The sequence below is a fragment of the Schistocerca piceifrons genome, chromosome 8 (genome assembly GCF_021461385.2).
Source record: "Schistocerca piceifrons isolate TAMUIC-IGC-003096 chromosome 8, iqSchPice1.1, whole genome shotgun sequence".
Classification (NCBI taxonomy): domain Eukaryota; kingdom Metazoa; phylum Arthropoda; class Insecta; order Orthoptera; family Acrididae; genus Schistocerca; species Schistocerca piceifrons.
This window is the reverse complement of record NC_060145.1, coordinates 100,288,660-100,306,009: the sequence shown is the minus strand read 5'-3', so window position 1 is coordinate 100,306,009 and position 17,350 is coordinate 100,288,660. Positions and strand designations below refer to the sequence as shown.

Below are 17,350 nucleotides of genomic sequence, written 5' to 3'. Positions count from 1 at the left end.
TTCCAATTGCTCCTGTTTCAGAATGTATTTAACTTGTGGCTCTTCCTTGATAATACTTCTGCTTAATTTGATTTCATTTACCTGTTATTGGTGTGCAGTAGGGTAATAAGAGAACAAATAGACGATTAATTGAGGTAGTAACAACATTTTCCCGGTTACGATTTTTTTTAAATTTCAATAGAATATTGGTTCCTTAGTTTTTTTTTTTTTTTTTTTTTTTTTTTTTTTTTTTTTTTTTTTTTTTTTTGTCATCAGTCTACTGACTGGTTTGATGCGGCCCGCCACGATTTCCTTTCCTGTGCTAACCTCTCCATCTCAGAGTAGCACTTGCAACCTACGTCCTCAATTATTTGCTTGACGTATTCCAATCTCTGTCTTCCTCTACAGTTTTTGCCCTCTACACCTCCCTCTAGTACCATGGAAGTCATTCCCTCATGTCTTCGCAGATGTCCTATCATCCTGTCCCTTCTCCTTATCAGTGTTATCCACATATTCCTTTCCTCTCCGATTCTGCGTAGAACCTCCTCATTCCTTACCTTATCAGTCCACCTAATTTTCAACATTCGTCTATAGCACCACATCTCAAATGCTTCGATTCTCTTCTGTTCCGGTTTTCCCACAGTCCATGTTTCACTACCATATAATGCTGTACTCCAGACGTACATCCTCAGAAATTTCTTCCTCAAATTAAGGCCGGTATTTGATATTAGTAGACTTCTCTTGGCCAGAAATGCCTTTTTTGCCATAGCGAGTCTGCTTTTGATGTCCTCCTTGCTCCATCCGTCATTGGTTGTTTCACTGCCTAGGTGGTAGAATTCCTTATCTTCATTGACTTCGTGACCATCAATCCTGATGTTAAGTTTCTCGCTGTTCTCATTTCTACTACTTCTCATTACCTTCGTCTTTCTCCGATTTACTCTCAAACCATACTGTGTACTCATTAGACTGTTCATTCCGTTCATCAGATCATTTAATTCTTCTTCACTTTCACTCAGGATAGCAATGTCATCAGCGAATCGTATCATTGATATCCTTTCACCTTGTATTTTAATTCCACTCCTGAACCTTTCTTTTATTTCCATCATTGCTTCCTCGATGTACAGATTGAAGAGTAGGGGCGAAAGGCCACAGCCTTCTCTTACACCCTTCTTAATACAAGCACTTCGTTCTTGATCGTCCACTCTTATTATTCCCTCTTGGTTGTTGTACATATTGTATATGACCCGTCTCTCCCTATAGCTTACCCCTACTTTTTTCAGAATCTCGAACAGCTTGCACCATTTTATATTGTCGAACGCTTTTTCCAGGTCGACAAATCCGACGAAAGTGTCTTGATTTTTCTTTAGCCTTGCTTCCATTATTAGCCGTAACGTCAGAATTGCCTCTCTCTTCCCTTTACTTTTCCTAAAGCCAAAGTGATCGTCACCTAGCGCATTCTCAATTTTCTTTTCCATTCTTCTGTATATTATTCTTGGAAGCAGCTTCGATGCATGAGCTGTTAAGCTGATTGTGCGATAATTCTCGCAATTGTCAGCTCTTGCCGTCTTCGGAATTGTGTGGATGATGCTTTTCCGAAAGTCAGATGGTATATCGCCAGACTCATATATTCTACACACCAACGTGAATGGTCGTTTTGTTGCCACTTCCCCCAATGATTTTAGAAATTCTGATGGAATGTTATTTATCCCTTCTGCCTTATTTGACCGTAAGTCCTCCAAAGCTCTTTTAAATTCCGATTCTAATACTGGATCCCCTATCTCGTCCAGATCGACTCCTGTTTCTTCTTCTATCACATCAGACAAATCGTCACCCTCGTAGAGGCTTTCAATGTATTCTTTCCACCTATCTGCTCTCTCCTCTGCGTTTAACAGTGGAATTCCCGTTGCACTCTTAATGTTACCACCGTTGCTTTTAATGTCACCAAAGGTTGTTTTGACTTTCCTATATGCTGAGTCTGTCCTTCCGACAATCATATCTTTTTCGATGTCTTCACATTTTTCCTGCAGCCATTTCGTCTTAGCTTCCCTGCGCTTCCTATTTATTTCATTCCTCAGCGACTTGTATTTCTGTATTCCTGATTTTCCCGGAACATGTTTGTACTTCCTCCTTTCATCAATCAACTGAAGTATTTCTTCTGTTACCCATGGTTTCTTCGCAGCTACCTTCTTTGTACCTATGTTTTCCTTCCCAACTTCTGTGATGGCCCTTTTTAGAGATGTCCATTCCTCTTCAACTGTACTGCCTACTGCGCTATTCCTTATTGCTGTATCTATAGCGTTAGAGAACTTCAAACGTATCTCGTCATTCCTTAGTACTTCCGTATCCCACTTCTTTGCGTATTGATTCTTCCTGACTAATGTCTTGAACTTCAGCCTACTCTTCATCACTACTATATTGTGATCTGGGTCTACATCTGCTCCTGGGTACGCCTTACAATCCAGTATCTGATTTCGGAATCTCTGTCTGACCATGATGTAATCTAATTGAAATCTTCCCGTGTCTCCCGGCCTTTTCCACGTATACCTCCTCCTCTTGTGATCCTTGAACAGGGTATTCGCTATTACTAGCTGAAACTTGTTACAGAACTCAATTAGTCTTTCTCCTCTTTCATTCCTTGTCCCAAGCCCATATTCTCCTGCAACCTATTCTTCTACTCCTTCCCCTACAACTGCATTCCAGTCGCCCATGACTATTAGATTTTCTTCCCCCTTTACATACTGCATTACCCTTTCAATATCCTCATACACTTTCTCTATCTGTTCATCTTCAGCTTGCGACGTCGGCATGTATACCCGACCTATCGTTGTCGGTGTTGGTCTGCTGTCGATTCTGATTAGAATAACCCGGTCACTGAACTGTTCACAGTAACACCCTCTGCTCTACCTTCCTATTCATAACGAATCCTACACCTGTTATACCATTTTCTGCTGCTGTTGATATTACCCGATACTCATCTGACCAGAAATCCTTGTCTTCCTTCCACTTCACTTCACTGACCCCTACTGTATCTAGATTGAGCCTTTGCATTTCCCTTTTCAGATTTTCTAGTTTCCCTACCACGTTCAAGCTTCTGACATTCCACGCCCCGACTCGTAGAACGTTATCCTTTCGTTGATTGTTCAATCTTTTTCTCATGGTAACCTCCCCCTTGGCAGTCCCCTCCCGGAGATCCGGATGGGGGACTATTGCGGAATCTTTTGCCAATGGAGAGATCATCATGACACTTCTTCAGTTATAGGCCACATGTCCTGTGGATACACGTCACGTGTCTTTAATGCAGTGGTTTCCATTGCCTTCTGCATCCTCATGTCGTTGATCATTGCTGATTCTTCTGCCTTTAGGGGCAATTTCCCACCCCTAGGACAAGAGAGTGCCCTGAACCTCTATCCGCTCCTCCGCCGTCTTTGACAAGGCCGTTGGCAGAATGAGGCTGACTTCTTATGCCGGAAGTCTTCGGGCGCCAATGCTGATTATTTATCAAAATTTAGGCAGTGGCGGGGATCGAACCCGGGACCGAAGACATTTTGATTATGAATCAAAGACTACCCCTAGACCACGGGTACCCTCCCTCCTTAGTACATAATCGTATTGTGCCCTGCAACAATTTTTCGTATTTGTAGGATTTTCTGGAGTAATTTCTTAATTTCAGAAACATACTGCATCACATAAAAGGTGAGTGCCGTCATCTAAAAACGGAATAAGGAAATATACTGAAGTTCTATTACAGGGCTGGCTACAGGCGAAAGACTGATACGTTACCAAGCTCCAACACTCTCCCATACATATCTGTCGAGTCCATGGTAGACAATTCTTCTAAAGAATCTTTTACAAGCTGCTCTCGAGAGCCAGATTTTTCCATTCCTTATTGAGGTACGACAACATTTCTTCTTCATCTAATTTACTGAACATATCTACAGGACGTTATGTGTATCAGTGCAGATATTGTGACCATTCGTACCTTAATATATACCCACTTCAGTGTGTTACTTGCTTTTCCTCTCCCTACAACAGTCTTCCCACAAACACTTCACGTAATTTACTACCTTATATTTTCTGCATGGTCGTAGCTACACAGCTAAGTAGACTACGCCTGTCAATATAGACTAGCCGTTTTGCGTCCACATGTCCACACTTAAACATCAGACCAGCTGCGCAGGGGAAAATGAGCATTAATGGCTTGCTCTTGCCACGTGAACCTGGAGGTACTAACCAACCTAAAATATACTACTATTAATACAAACAGTTATTAGTACACATATCAATTAAGTAATGATGTATAGTTGTTTAGCGCACTGTCCTCAGTCGCCAACAAAAATATGTGCACTTATACCCCAACAGGCAGTATATTCCTATTAGTTTTAGTTGGCCTTTGTACTTTGGTGATCATGGTTGCTACAACTATCTCGCTGTCACTATTCAAATTGGACATCATCAATGAGCGCAGTTCTGTTTTCACTGTTTCATCCAGTATATTTACATCATGGTTGGGATTCTAAAAATCTGTTCCACACAGTTCTCGGAGAACGCATTTAGTAACATTTCGTCAGACGTCTTGTCATGTCCAACACTTAAAAAACTGTAATTTTCCCAGTTGTTTGTTGGATGTGTAGGTCTTCTGCAATGATGACGGTGTGATTGGGGAATTTACGTAATAGTTAAGTTTTCTCTACAGTTTTCGGTTACGTCTGGAGATGAGTCTGGCGGTCGAGGGAAGGACTCCATTGTAAGTTTATGTCCACCCTTGATCCCGAGTCTTGTCGTAACAATACGAGGAGACAACCTCGACAGCCATCAGACTTTTTTTAATATTAGACGATTGCCATTTAATTGCAACTGAGTCAGTCTTTGCTTTCTATTCCTACTAGGAGAGGAATTTTGGTTGTGCAGAGTAGAATGAATTGATTCACTGCTTTAATTATGAAAATTGGTATAGAACAAAGTGCAGTGAGTACATATTACATGAAGGAACACAGAAAAATGTGTATTTCCCTAAAGCTCTCGGATTTTATGGAATATGTGTGAAATGATAAAGAGAGCTTGTCTTCAGAATGTACCTTCACTCTAATTGAGGTAAAGTTTTAAAACGAACCATTACAAGCGAGGACAGTTTTGTCTCTTGTAATTGTATTTCTGAATTCAGTTATTCGTAAAGACTCCACACAGCATATTATCAGTAGTCTGTCAGATGAACATTGGGGACTCCAGTAACATATTTTAGGTTGGTATGAATACTTTTTCCAGGGCATTGTTCATCGTCCTCCCTTAAAATCGGTAGTTAACCCAAGCTGAGTGAGAGAGAGAGAATTCAATTTCATTCATAACCATAGGTCTCGGGAAGTAAAAGGCTTCACATGACCCACTGAGACAGACTTGGGGAACCACCACAAGAGTATGAATGTAAAAGTAGATGTGACTGTAGCATTGTCCGACTGCGTAGCTGAACGGTGACTGTGCCTGGCTGCCATGCAGAGGATCTGGTTTCGATTCCCGGTATTGCCTAGAACAGGGCCGGCCAGAAATTCTGCACGCGTGCGGTGCTCTTGTGCATGTGCAACTTCCGGGTCACGGCGTGCACGCCGCAGCCGTCAGCGTTCATGTAGTGCATGTTTCTACGCACAGATGTCGATTTATCCACTTGCTGGGATACTCTGTACGCGGCGCATTCTAGTGCTCTTTCCACAGCTTGCAAGCCAACCATGGGAAGGTATTTCGCGTATTAAACATTTAAAATACTGTCACAGTCTACTTATTGAGACGTCTACTTTTATGTTAACAGTTTAATCCAACAGTTAACAACCGTGGGTTTTTATTAAGACAGCTTGACTGACGGCACGTAAATACGCGCAATGTTTTTGATCTAGTATTTAAGAAAGAGAGCTCTTAGCGACTTCCAGCGAACCTTATTCATAATTTCAAATAACATTAAAATAATGCAAGGTTTCCTATAACTAATTCTCGGTGCCCTCAGTTACACCCACATGATTTCTGTCTCACTGACCTCTGAACAGAATGATAGCCGCATACCTCTCGATGATCACCTGTTATTTCAATACCATTATTGCTACATCTTTCATCAGGTCCGTCTGAAATCTGCATAATAACCAACAATTAGATGAATGTTACGTTTTATCGACTTCAGCTGAGCGTAGCTCTTCACACATTAAAAAAAAACCCTAAATGTAAGTATACATTGGAACAATCGGTTTAATGACCAATTTTCCTGATAATAATGTAACATGGAGCAGAATGAGGCAATAATGCACAGTTAGTAAACAATTTTTAATTATGAATGGAATAAATCCAAACACGTTTATCACTGGTCATGGAAATGATAATCGAGTTGATGTGTCCCATCCATTTTCTTAAGGACATTTAATTTTGCTTGCCGTTCTTCACTGTTGAGTACACTACACTCGTCTTTGTGATACGTATTGTTGTGTCTTTCAATTGAAAACTTATGCTGTCTGCCTATTATTCGGCGGCATAGCAAACACTGTGAGTTTTCACCAACGGCTACAAAAAAGAATTGCAGTTCCCAGTCATTTTTAAACGACTGAGAACATAGATCTCCCATCCTTTACTTTTTCACAGTACCTACCATTCCTCAGTACTTCTCTGTTAAGGTTACGGTTACCAGGGGTAAACGAGACTGGGTATGTTGCGCTCTTGTTTGTACCACATAAACAGCGGAGTGGAGCCGCCGCTGTTCATTTAGGACACATGCCTAATAACAGATGTCGCTGTCGCTCGCTGTGGCACACGTGCGCACATGTGCAGCACTTCCGCACGTCTGCACACTGTGCAGCGTTTGGCCGGCCCTGGCCTAGAATTTTGTCCGACGCACGAGGCACACTCAGCCTTGTGAAGCCAGCTGAGGTGCTACCATAAAGGGAAGAAGCAATTCCGAAGGCTGGAAAGCTGATAATGCACCGCCTCCATGGAGGGGGGGGGGGGGGGGGGTTATCAGTCCACTGACTGCATCTCAGAGTTACACTTGCAGCCTACTTCCTAAATTATCTGTTAGATATAGTTTCATCTGTGACTTCCTCTACGCCTTTAACCCTCAACAGCTCCCTCTAATACAAGTTATTCCCTGATGGTTTAACATACGTCCTCTCAGCCTGTCCCTTCTTTTTCTTAGTGTTTTTCATATATCTCTACCCTCACAGCCTTTACAGGAAACTTTTTTCATTTCAGTTGACCTAATTTTCAGTAGCCTACTATACCACCACATCCCAGACACTTCCGTTCTTCTCTGGTTCCTCCACAGTCCATGATTCATTTCCATGCAATGCTGTACTCCACACGCACATTGTCGAAATTTCTTCCTCACAGTACTGCCAATGTTTAATACCAGCAGGCTTCTTTTGGGCAGGAGCGCCCTCTTTTCTGTGCTAGTCACACCCTATTTTGATTCCATGGTAGCAGTATTCCTCCGTCTATTTCGTGTTGCTCAGTTTTGATGTTAACCTTACCACTATTCTCATTTCTGCTACTCCTCATTACTTTCGTCTCTCTTATTTTTACGCTCAGTCCATATTCTGTGCTCAGTAGATTGCTCGTTCCATTCTGTACTTCCTGAAACTCTTCCTCGTTTTGACTGCAAGTCCTTCCATTCTGTACTTCCTGAAATTCTTCCTCGTTTTAACTGGAAGTAATGTCCTCTGTACCGCATACAAAGGATGCCATTGGCAGATGATGAGACGGCGGACGGTTGGCATGGGGTGATACTCAGAGGCGGAAAGCGGAGTTCGTAGTAAAACTGGCGGAACACCGAGGATTTTTGATAGTTTACCTAACGCTGGCATTTTTAGCATTTGTAGTTGTTAGTTTCACTCTCATATATCAAACTGAAACCCCAATTATATCTCTCAGAATGACTGAGTCGTCGTGCCCCAGTGTTAAACCATCGGCGAGAAGCATCTCAGAGCCCTTCATTCGCTAAATTCCATTTGGTGTGGTGCACGGTTTCCATCTCCGTGGACGTGACAGCGAGATTTTCTGTCGGAGCTGTTCTGCGAAGAACTTTCCCCATATGCCTGTTGCTATGAGCGCTCTTGTAGATTTTAGCGTCACAGGATGGTTTTCAAATAGAACATTGGTAGTTTTCAGAAATATACTAGCATTATACAAAAATTTCAGATGAGTTTAATATGTTTCAGGCTTTATGATTTAGTCTCCGTTTATGTCCAAATGAAGTCGCAGATACACAATTCTCGGCGAAATTCGTTTTGGGAAATCATTCCGGGTGTGACAAATAACAGCTTCGTTAAGATCGCAGATGAACGTCATAGCGAACTTCTTTTGAAACACTGCTTGTGCAGGGGCGAGTATTTTTGTCGGCTAGTAAACTGTTGGCAGTAAAAAGTAGTACCTTCTCCTATTGAAGTCCGGAACGTCCTTACCTAATCCTATTCTCTGAGGTCTTCCAAACGAAATGCACTCTCAGACAAGGTGATTCAATTACCCTAGTTGTTTAATCTCGTCATGGAAAAGGCAGCAGGGATACAGTTAAACAACAGTAGAATGGTTCAGACGTGAACGGAAATTGTTATGTGTCGATCTTATGGAGGTGACACTGGTGTAAGTTAAGACCAAGATGGATGGGAAAGCGTGGCGGGAGATTTCGAAAAGCGTGTCTACAGATCAACGAGAGGGACACCGAATGCATGTCTATGTCAACGACTCCCGGTAAGCAAGATGCGATCTCATGTCTGGAGGTGTATTAAGGTGGAAATCACAGAAAAATTTCTGGTACCTGGGAGACTGGATTGTGACACGCACCAGCAACACTTTCTTTTGCTACACCTGAAGTTCCTTCAAATTCTGTTGAACATTCGTCGTCAAGGATAACGCAGTGAACTATATCAATCAAAAATTCTGCTAGTGAATCATGCCTTCAAGCCTTCCGAAATGTCTTCACAAAAGAAGACGAAGTAAATATTCCACAATTAGAATCAAGAACAGCTGCCAACGTGAGAAACGTGATATCCACGGAGTAGTGAAGCATTAAATCACTTAATAAACGCAACTCTTCTGGTCCAGACTGTATACCAATTAGGTTCTTTTCAGAGTATGCTGATGCATTAGGTCCATACTTAACAATCACATACAGCTGTTCGCTCTACGAAAGATCCGTATCCAAAGACTGGAATGTTGCACAGGTCACACCAATATTCAAGAAAGGTAGTAGGAGTAATCCACTAAGATACAGGCCCATATACTTAACGTCCATATGCAGAAGGATTTTGGAACATATGTTGTGTTCGAATATTATGAATTACCTCGAAGAAAACGGTCTCCTGACACACAGTCAACATGGATTTAGAAAACATCGTTCTTATGAAACAAATCCAGCTGTGTACTCTTATGAAGTGTTGAGTGCTATTGATAAGGGGTTTCATATATATTCCGTATTTCTAGATTTCCGGAAGGCTTTTGACACTGTACCACACAAGCGGCTTGTAGTGAAATTGTATGCTTATGGAATATCGTCTCAGTTATGTGACTGGATTCGTGATTTCCTGCCAGAAGGGTCACAGGTCGTAGTAGTTGACGGAAGGTCATCAAATAAAACAGAAGTGACATCCGGCGTCCCCATGGTAGTGCTATAGGCCCTCTGCTATATAAATGATTTAGGAGACAATCTCAGCAGCCGTCTTAGGTCGTTTGCAAATCATGCTTTCGTTCATCGACTACTAAAGTTATCAGAAGACCAAAATAAATTGCAAAACGATTTCGAAAAGATATCTGTATGGTGTGAAAATGTCACTTGACCATAAATAACTAAACGTATGAGGTCATCGACGTGAGTGCTAAAAGAAATCCGTTAAAATTTGGCTACACGATAAATCAGTCAATTTTAAAGACCTCAAATTCAACTAAATACCTAGGAATTACAATTGGAACACAGAAAATGTTGTGGGGAAGGCTAATCGAAGACTGTGTTTTATTGACAGGACACTTAAGAAATGTAAGAGGTCTAGTAAGTAGACTGCCTACACTATGCTTGTCCGACCTCTTTTAGAATACTGCAGCACGGCGAGGGATCATTACCCGATAGGATTGACGGAGTACATAAAGAAACTTCAAAGAAGGGCAGCATGTTTTGCATTATCGCAACATAGAGGAGAGAGAGTCACTGAAATGATACAGGATTTGGGACGGACGTCGTTAAAACAAAGGCGTTTTGCGTTGCGAAGCAATCATCTCACCAACTTTCTCCTCCGAATGCCAAAATATTTTGTTGACGCCTATCTACATAGGGGGAAACGATCACCATGACAAAATAAGGGAAATCAGAGCTCGTACAGAAAGATATAGGTGTTCGTTCTTTTCGCGCGCTATACGAGATAGGAATAATAGGGAATTGTGAAGGTGGTTCCATGAACCCTCTGCCAGACATTTAAATGTGATTTGCTGAGTATCCATGTAGATGTAAATGTAATTATGAAGACGTTCATGCAGCCCGTATTTTGTTTGTCACTCTACAACGCGATACACTACAGTGTCGTGCGCCATTTGTAAATCTAAAAGGATGGAACTTACCTGTTCACGAGTTACTCGCCGTAATTAGACTCTGGTGGTTCCCTGACAGGTTTATAAATGGGTTACGTGTGAAAATGAATGCAAAGATGCCCTTTTTCGATAATTATGCCCTCTCATATACAAAGTTTCAGCCCATGAAACAACACGATCTGCCTGGAAAGAAATCGTAGAAAATTATCCTTGCATACAACGCTTACTTAATGAGTAAGTTTATGGTTGACATATCACAGGAAAGCTGGACTTACGTAAGCAAGAGTAGTTGTACCTCATATAACCCGCGCCGCTGGAGGTGCAATGTGAACACCGTCCAGCTAAACAATGCAGAACAAGTGAATTAAACGGCACATAAACAAAAATCCTGCTCTTGCACTTAGTTTTTACGAGAACCGTTCGTGGTAAAGTTCTGGTTATCACTTGATCGACACAAGTCTATAAGCAGGCAGATGGCCCCAATAAACGACAAAGTTGGAGTCTGAGTCACTCTGGAGATGAAAAGATACAACACAAAATAACGGTGACGGCCAATACGAATGTCAACCGCAGTATCCACTGTAGAAGCCACTTCCTGGTGAGACCTGTGCCAGCCAATGGTGGCTCCGCGTTGCGGCGGCGAATGGCCGTAGCACGGCGATGGAGATTCTGATGATTTCCTTAGCTAGAGCTCTGATTGATGGGCCACTACTGTAGTCTGCATCTATTCCAGAGAACTCGAAGAAGTGAACTGGCCTGGCACAGCTTAGAGCTGGCCAAAATGCGCTGATGTGCCAGGATAAAGGTAGGTCTACGCTGCACAAGAGAATTAAAGGCTCACATTTCCTAAACCCCTTGTCTCCCTCGGCATAAGTTTGAAACTTGGCTCAATGGTGCCTACAACTTTCTTCTGTAATACTGCAACCCTCTCCCTGTGACATTACTTCCGGGCTCGACTTCGCTTGAAATAGCAAGAAGACGACACATACGGAAAAAGGCCACACCTTCTAAATTCATTCGACGTGTAAGGTGGGTTAGTGGTGCCACACTGGCACCAACCTTTCAGCACAATTCTTCCCAACGGCTCTGTGAACGTGTCACATGATAGAAAGGTTGTCACAGTCCCTCTTATCCACATTTCATGTCTTCTTTTGACGTCTCTGCGATGGAGGTCAAAACGCGACACCCAGCGTTGAAATCGCGCGGTTTTCGTATGAGGGGCCGAGGAAAACGTTTCAGACACACCGTCGCTCATAACCGATAATAAAGGCCTCAGTGGGAGGTATAAATGGCATCAATAAAACCACTCCTTCTTGGAGACGTTGATTCCCATACATTTCGCGATCGAAAAGGACAGTTAGGAGTGCGATGAGAAATAGGAATACGTTCTTGACAATTTTTTATATTGCTGGCATCTCCATCAAGGTTCAACGCTTCGCTAAGGACATAGAGGGCTACTAACCCCCTTGGATGTGATCTCACCTCTTTGAAGTGCAGTGTGACAGCAATATTTGGTCTGGTGTACTGGGTGAACCACTAGAGACCGTTAAAAACCATCCGACGAAATTTGAACGTGATCCGGAGCAACAAAGTGTTTCACACCCTCCTGCGGCGCCATCACGGAGGTATCCAGCATTGACTCATGGACGAATAAAACGGCGAAGTGTTCCTCAAGGATCTCACAGTACGGCAATAACCTCGGTGGCACCCGCCCCATTTACTCAGAATTGTAAAAATGTGCCTTTACGGAGAAAACCATCGAAGTAGTGCTTGTTGCATGCAGGAAGACCACTGGTAGAAGGGGTGTATCAAGTGGTTGCTTCGTGCAGGCGCCTGCTACTAATTCCACGGAAAGACACATTTTTACGATTCTCAGTAAATGTGCCAGGTGCCACAGAGGTTATTGACAAACTGGCGTAATCTTACAGGGAGTCTTTGCCGTTTTATTCACAAATGTTTCAGTGTCGTATACCTCCATGATCACGCCACAGGAGGGCGTAAAATAGGAGCACTGAAAAATCATGACCAACCTTTACTTCTTCAGATCACGTTCAAATTTCGTTGAATGGTTTTTAACTGTCCCTAGTGGTTCATTCCAGTACATCAGACCAAAAACTACTGTTGGAATGCACTCCAAAGGGCTGTGATAATATTCATTGCGGCTGCTAGACCGTGGTCTACCTAGAGAAGCGTTGAAGCGTTATGGAGATGTCAGCAGTGTTAAAGATTGTCAGGAACGTCCTACTGTTGCTCATCACACTGTAAACCGTCATTTTAGATAGCGAAATGTGTGGGAATCAACGGCCCAAGGAAATGGGTGGTTTCATTGATGTCCCTGTCCGCCCCGGTAGCTGAGTGGTCAGCGTGACAGACTGTCAATCCTAAGGGCCCGGGTTCGATTCCCGGCTGGGTCGGAAATTTTCTCCGCTCAGGGACTGGGTGTTGTGTTGTCCTAATCATCATCATTTCATCCCCATCGACACGCAGGTCGCCGAAGTGGCGTCAAATCGAAAGACCTGCACCAGGCGAACGGTCTACCCGACGGGAGGCCCTAGCCACACGACATTTCCATTTTCCATTGACGTCCCTTATGCCACCTCCATAGGTCTTTACGGTCGATTCTGCAGGTGTGGCCCCTGTTGCTTCGCCGTGTGGGCCAACCGCATGGCGCTGGTGCCAGAAGGGTTGCCGATAGAAGGGGAGAACGGCCCATACACAGCAGTAACAGGTATCTATCACAAAAATGTTCAGGGAACGTAGCCCATAGCCCGACGCAGTGCAGTGAGGATATGGCTCACAAACTGTTATAAAAACACTGAAACATAATTCATCACACAAATACACTGTCTCTGCAGTTTGTATCAACGTAAACACCTACATTATCTGCCGGAGATCGCGTAAAGAACTTGATACGTAGTATTCATACTAACTGATGCTCGCCTTAGGGATAAATTTCAATAGAAATTTGTGAAATATTAGCAGTTTCTGTAGGCAAGTGGCGCGTTGTGCATCACGTGACTGTGTACTGACGCCAGAGTACATGTCACACTGGTTAGCTCAAACAGAAAAAGAGTGGTGAATAAAATTGAATAACAACAGTATATAAGATAACTGACTTCAGACAAGCAACTGAAACATAGCAATAGTCACACTGTTGGTGCACAAGAAGCACGTGGCACATGAAGTTCCAGTTCATGACAAAGTTTAGTATAAATCGCAAAGAATTTACAGTAATTCATACAAAAGGAATGTGGTTAAACCGAGTGCAATACGGCTATGATGAACTGATACCTAGCAGATTCCGTAACAAATCTGGAAAATGTCTAACCTCAGAAAGACGCGAAGAGCTGGCAATACATGTATATTGAAAAACATGAAAATTATAGCAGTTTAGTGACGTGAACAGAAAACAGTTAGGCATAAAACACACGTACGTCTTAAATGATGAACGAAATTGTATAACAGAGGTGCATTTCCTGCATGCAGCCAAACTACTTGTTAGCACTTCACATTGCCAGAAGCACAGCAAGCTACGGCATTCAACTCCAACCAACTACTCTCCTGCACGCACCGTAACACAAGTCTCTCAGTTCAAACCCTAGCCCCCAACACCACCGGCGAGCAGGCTGCGTTCTCAATTGCTCACACTCCTGGAATCCAAAGGCATACCTCCCGTATGCTTCAAAGACTGCCTGAAGCTATCAACGGTCGCGATGAATACTCGGCAGAAAAATGCTATCTTTCCAATGAGTCAGCAGTAATTAGTACGAGAAATGACTGAAATATAGAAATATTGATATGGACGTTGCTAAGTAAAGGCCAACGTTTAGCCATTGTACGTAACGGAAGCAAATACCACATAGGTGATCTGGAAGAATATGTTCACGCAAATTATCTATAGAATGGGTCGCTACTAATCGTGGATGATTATACTTGTGAAAATGTAGAGAAAATTGACAATTTGTGTATGTTGAGGACTAGAACTTGTTTTTCGCTGCTTATCGTGATCAGAATCCTCGAACATTAGTTGTCCGATCACGCCTGTAGGACTGACTCAAACATGCATTGCGAGAAATTGTTTAGGGGTAGTAGGACGTTCTCTCACAGGGTAAGTGTGAACAAAATCGCTAGGGGAATGGAGTCTGTAATGGACCGAAGCTTATCCCTGACTGGCTTTCTCGATTTTCGTGTTATGACTTCTGTCGAATATGATGACCAACAAAAAGACCACACAATATGCGAGGGGCGTTAAGTAAGAAATGCAACACTTTTTTCTGTAAAGCAAGTTCGTTTTATTCAGGATTCCAATACATCATATTATTCCCCCCCCCTCCCCCTCCCCCTCCCCCTTTTTGTTACAAAACGCCATGCCGTTCCATGCGACGGTCTTAGCCCACCCCACCCTACTACAGGAAGGGGAGGGGACTTATGCCCACATAGTACGATTGTACTATTCAGACCCGCCAGGTTAGCCGAGAGCACTAATGCGCTGCTTCCTGGACTCGGGTAGGCGCGCCGGCCCCCGATCGAATCCGCCGCCAGATTAACGATGAGAGCTGGTGTGCCGGCCAGCCTGGATGTGGTTTTTAGGCGGTTCTCCATATCCCCCTAGGTGAATACCGGGCTGGTCCCCACATCCCGCCTCAGTTACACGACTAGCATTTGACACACATCCGCACTTTTCCATGATTTACACTAGACACAGACAGATGGGGTACTTTGATTCCATCCCGGTGGGTACAGGGTGGTGGCAGGAAGGGCATCCGGCCACCCCTTCAAATTAACCAAAAAATGGTTCAAATGGCTCTGAGTACTATGGGACTTAACTTCTAAGGTCATCAGTCCCCTAGAACTTAAAACTACTTAAACCTCTAAGGTCATCAGTCCCCTAGAACTTAAAACTACTTAAACCTAACTAACCTAAGGACACCACACACATCCATGCCCGAGGCAGGATTCGAACCTGCGACCGTAGCGGTTGCGCGGTTCCAGACTGTAGCGCCTAGAACCACTCGGCCACTGCGGACAGCTCAACATAACATGCCAAATCCTTTTTAACCACGCCAACCCCGCGCACAATGCAGGACAAAGGCGCAAGCGATAGTACGATTCTAGTACAATTCTACTGGTCGACGTCGGAGCCAAAGTCTTGCTGCATCACTAACCTCCAACCTCCCCACCATCCACGTATTGCTTCCCAAGGTCTGCATACTTCATTGGGCCAAACAGATGGAGGTGTGAAGGTGAAGATCTGGGCTGTAGGGTGGATGAGGAAGAACAAACCGATGAAATTTTGTGAACTCCTCTAGAGCGAGCAGGCTAGTGTGATTCCATGCGACGAACACGCTGAAGTTGTTTCTTCAGTTTCATGAGGGCAGCACAGCACCCCTCAGAATTGACCGTCACAGCACGAGAGAGGACGTCAAACAGAATAAGCCCTTCAGAGTCCCAAAAGACCGTCGCCATAACTTTAGCATCTAGGGATGCAGTTTTGAACTTTTTCTTCGGAAGAGAGATGGTGTGACGCAGTCCATGGATTGCCGTTTTTTTCCGGTTAGAATTCATGTTTCGTCACCTGTGACGATGGTCGACAAAAAATTGGCCCTACTAGCCTCGTAAGATGCAAGAAATTGGGCACAGACGCTCCTTCATTTCTCTTTATGGTCTTGTGTTAGGCAGTGAAGAACCCACCTGGCACACATCTTTGAGTACCCCAACTGGTGGACAAGGGTATCAGCACATCCAGTTGAGCAGCGAGGTGTTTGATTCTGATCCATCTATTACCTTTAATGGGAGTATCCGCACATTCCAAAATTGCAGCCGGCCGCGGTGGTCTAGCGGTTCTAGTCGCTCAGTCCGGAACCGCGCGACTGCTACGGTCGCAGTTTCGAATCCTGCCTCGGGCATGGATGTGTGTGATGTCCTTAGGTTAGTTAGGTTTAAGTAGTTCTAAGTTCTAGGGGACTGATGACCACAGATGTTAAGTCCCAAAGTGCTCAGAGCCATTTGAACCAAAATTGCAGGAGTCGCAGCTATGTGCGGCCGGTCGGTGCGAGTGAGATCAGATGGCTACCTTGTTGCAGTGATGACAGGCGCCTCGCCCAACGATTCGCCGTGCTTTTGCTCGCTTCCAGGTCAACGTAAACAAAACTTCCTGGCAGATCAAAACTGTGTGCGGGCCGAGACTCGAACTCGGGACCTTTGCCTTTCGCGGGCAAGTGCTCTACCAACTGAGCTACCCAAGCACTGGCAGAAGTAAAGCTGTGAGGATAGGGCGTGAGTCGTGCTTGGGTAGCTCAATTGGTAGAGCACTTGCCCGCGAAAGGCAAAGGTCCCAAGTTCGAGTCTCGGCCCGACACAAAGTTTTTATCTGCTAGGAAGTTTCATATCAGCGCACACTCCGCTGCAGAGTGAAAATCTCATTCTGGTCATCGTAAACAGTCTGCAAGCGCCTATCAATATCTGAAATGCACTGATTTTCCTTCAGTTCAAACCCAGTGGCAGCTCTCCATTTGGAACATACCTCCTTCACAAACGCCAATTTGAAGGCTACGTATAGTGCTGAACGTATCTGGACTTCATGAAACTACAGGGGCTGAACCGAGAATATTCCACAACGTCTCACAATAAATTCCTCATTTTTACAACCAAAACTAACCGAGAAAAAATGTGCTGCATTACTTACTGAAAGTCCCTCATAGAATCCAGAACACCATTCACACGCCGCTACCTTGCTTTCTGTTCCATATGACAATTTAATCTGTAGCACAGTACGTAACAAACAAATCTGAGGTCTAAATTTTATAAGGTAACGAGTTCACGGGGTGTGCCT

The 17,350-nt window shown here is 43.7% G+C and overlaps 1 non-coding gene across 1 annotated transcript; it reads right to left on the bottom strand.

Annotated features, from left to right (window-relative positions):
* Positions 1-16,689: 16,689 nt before the first annotated feature.
* Positions 16,690-16,765, bottom strand: Trnas-cga. Its single transcript has one exon. It is a non-coding gene; the product is annotated as a tRNA-Ser (tRNA).
* Between the last annotated feature and the right edge of the window lie 585 nt (positions 16,766-17,350).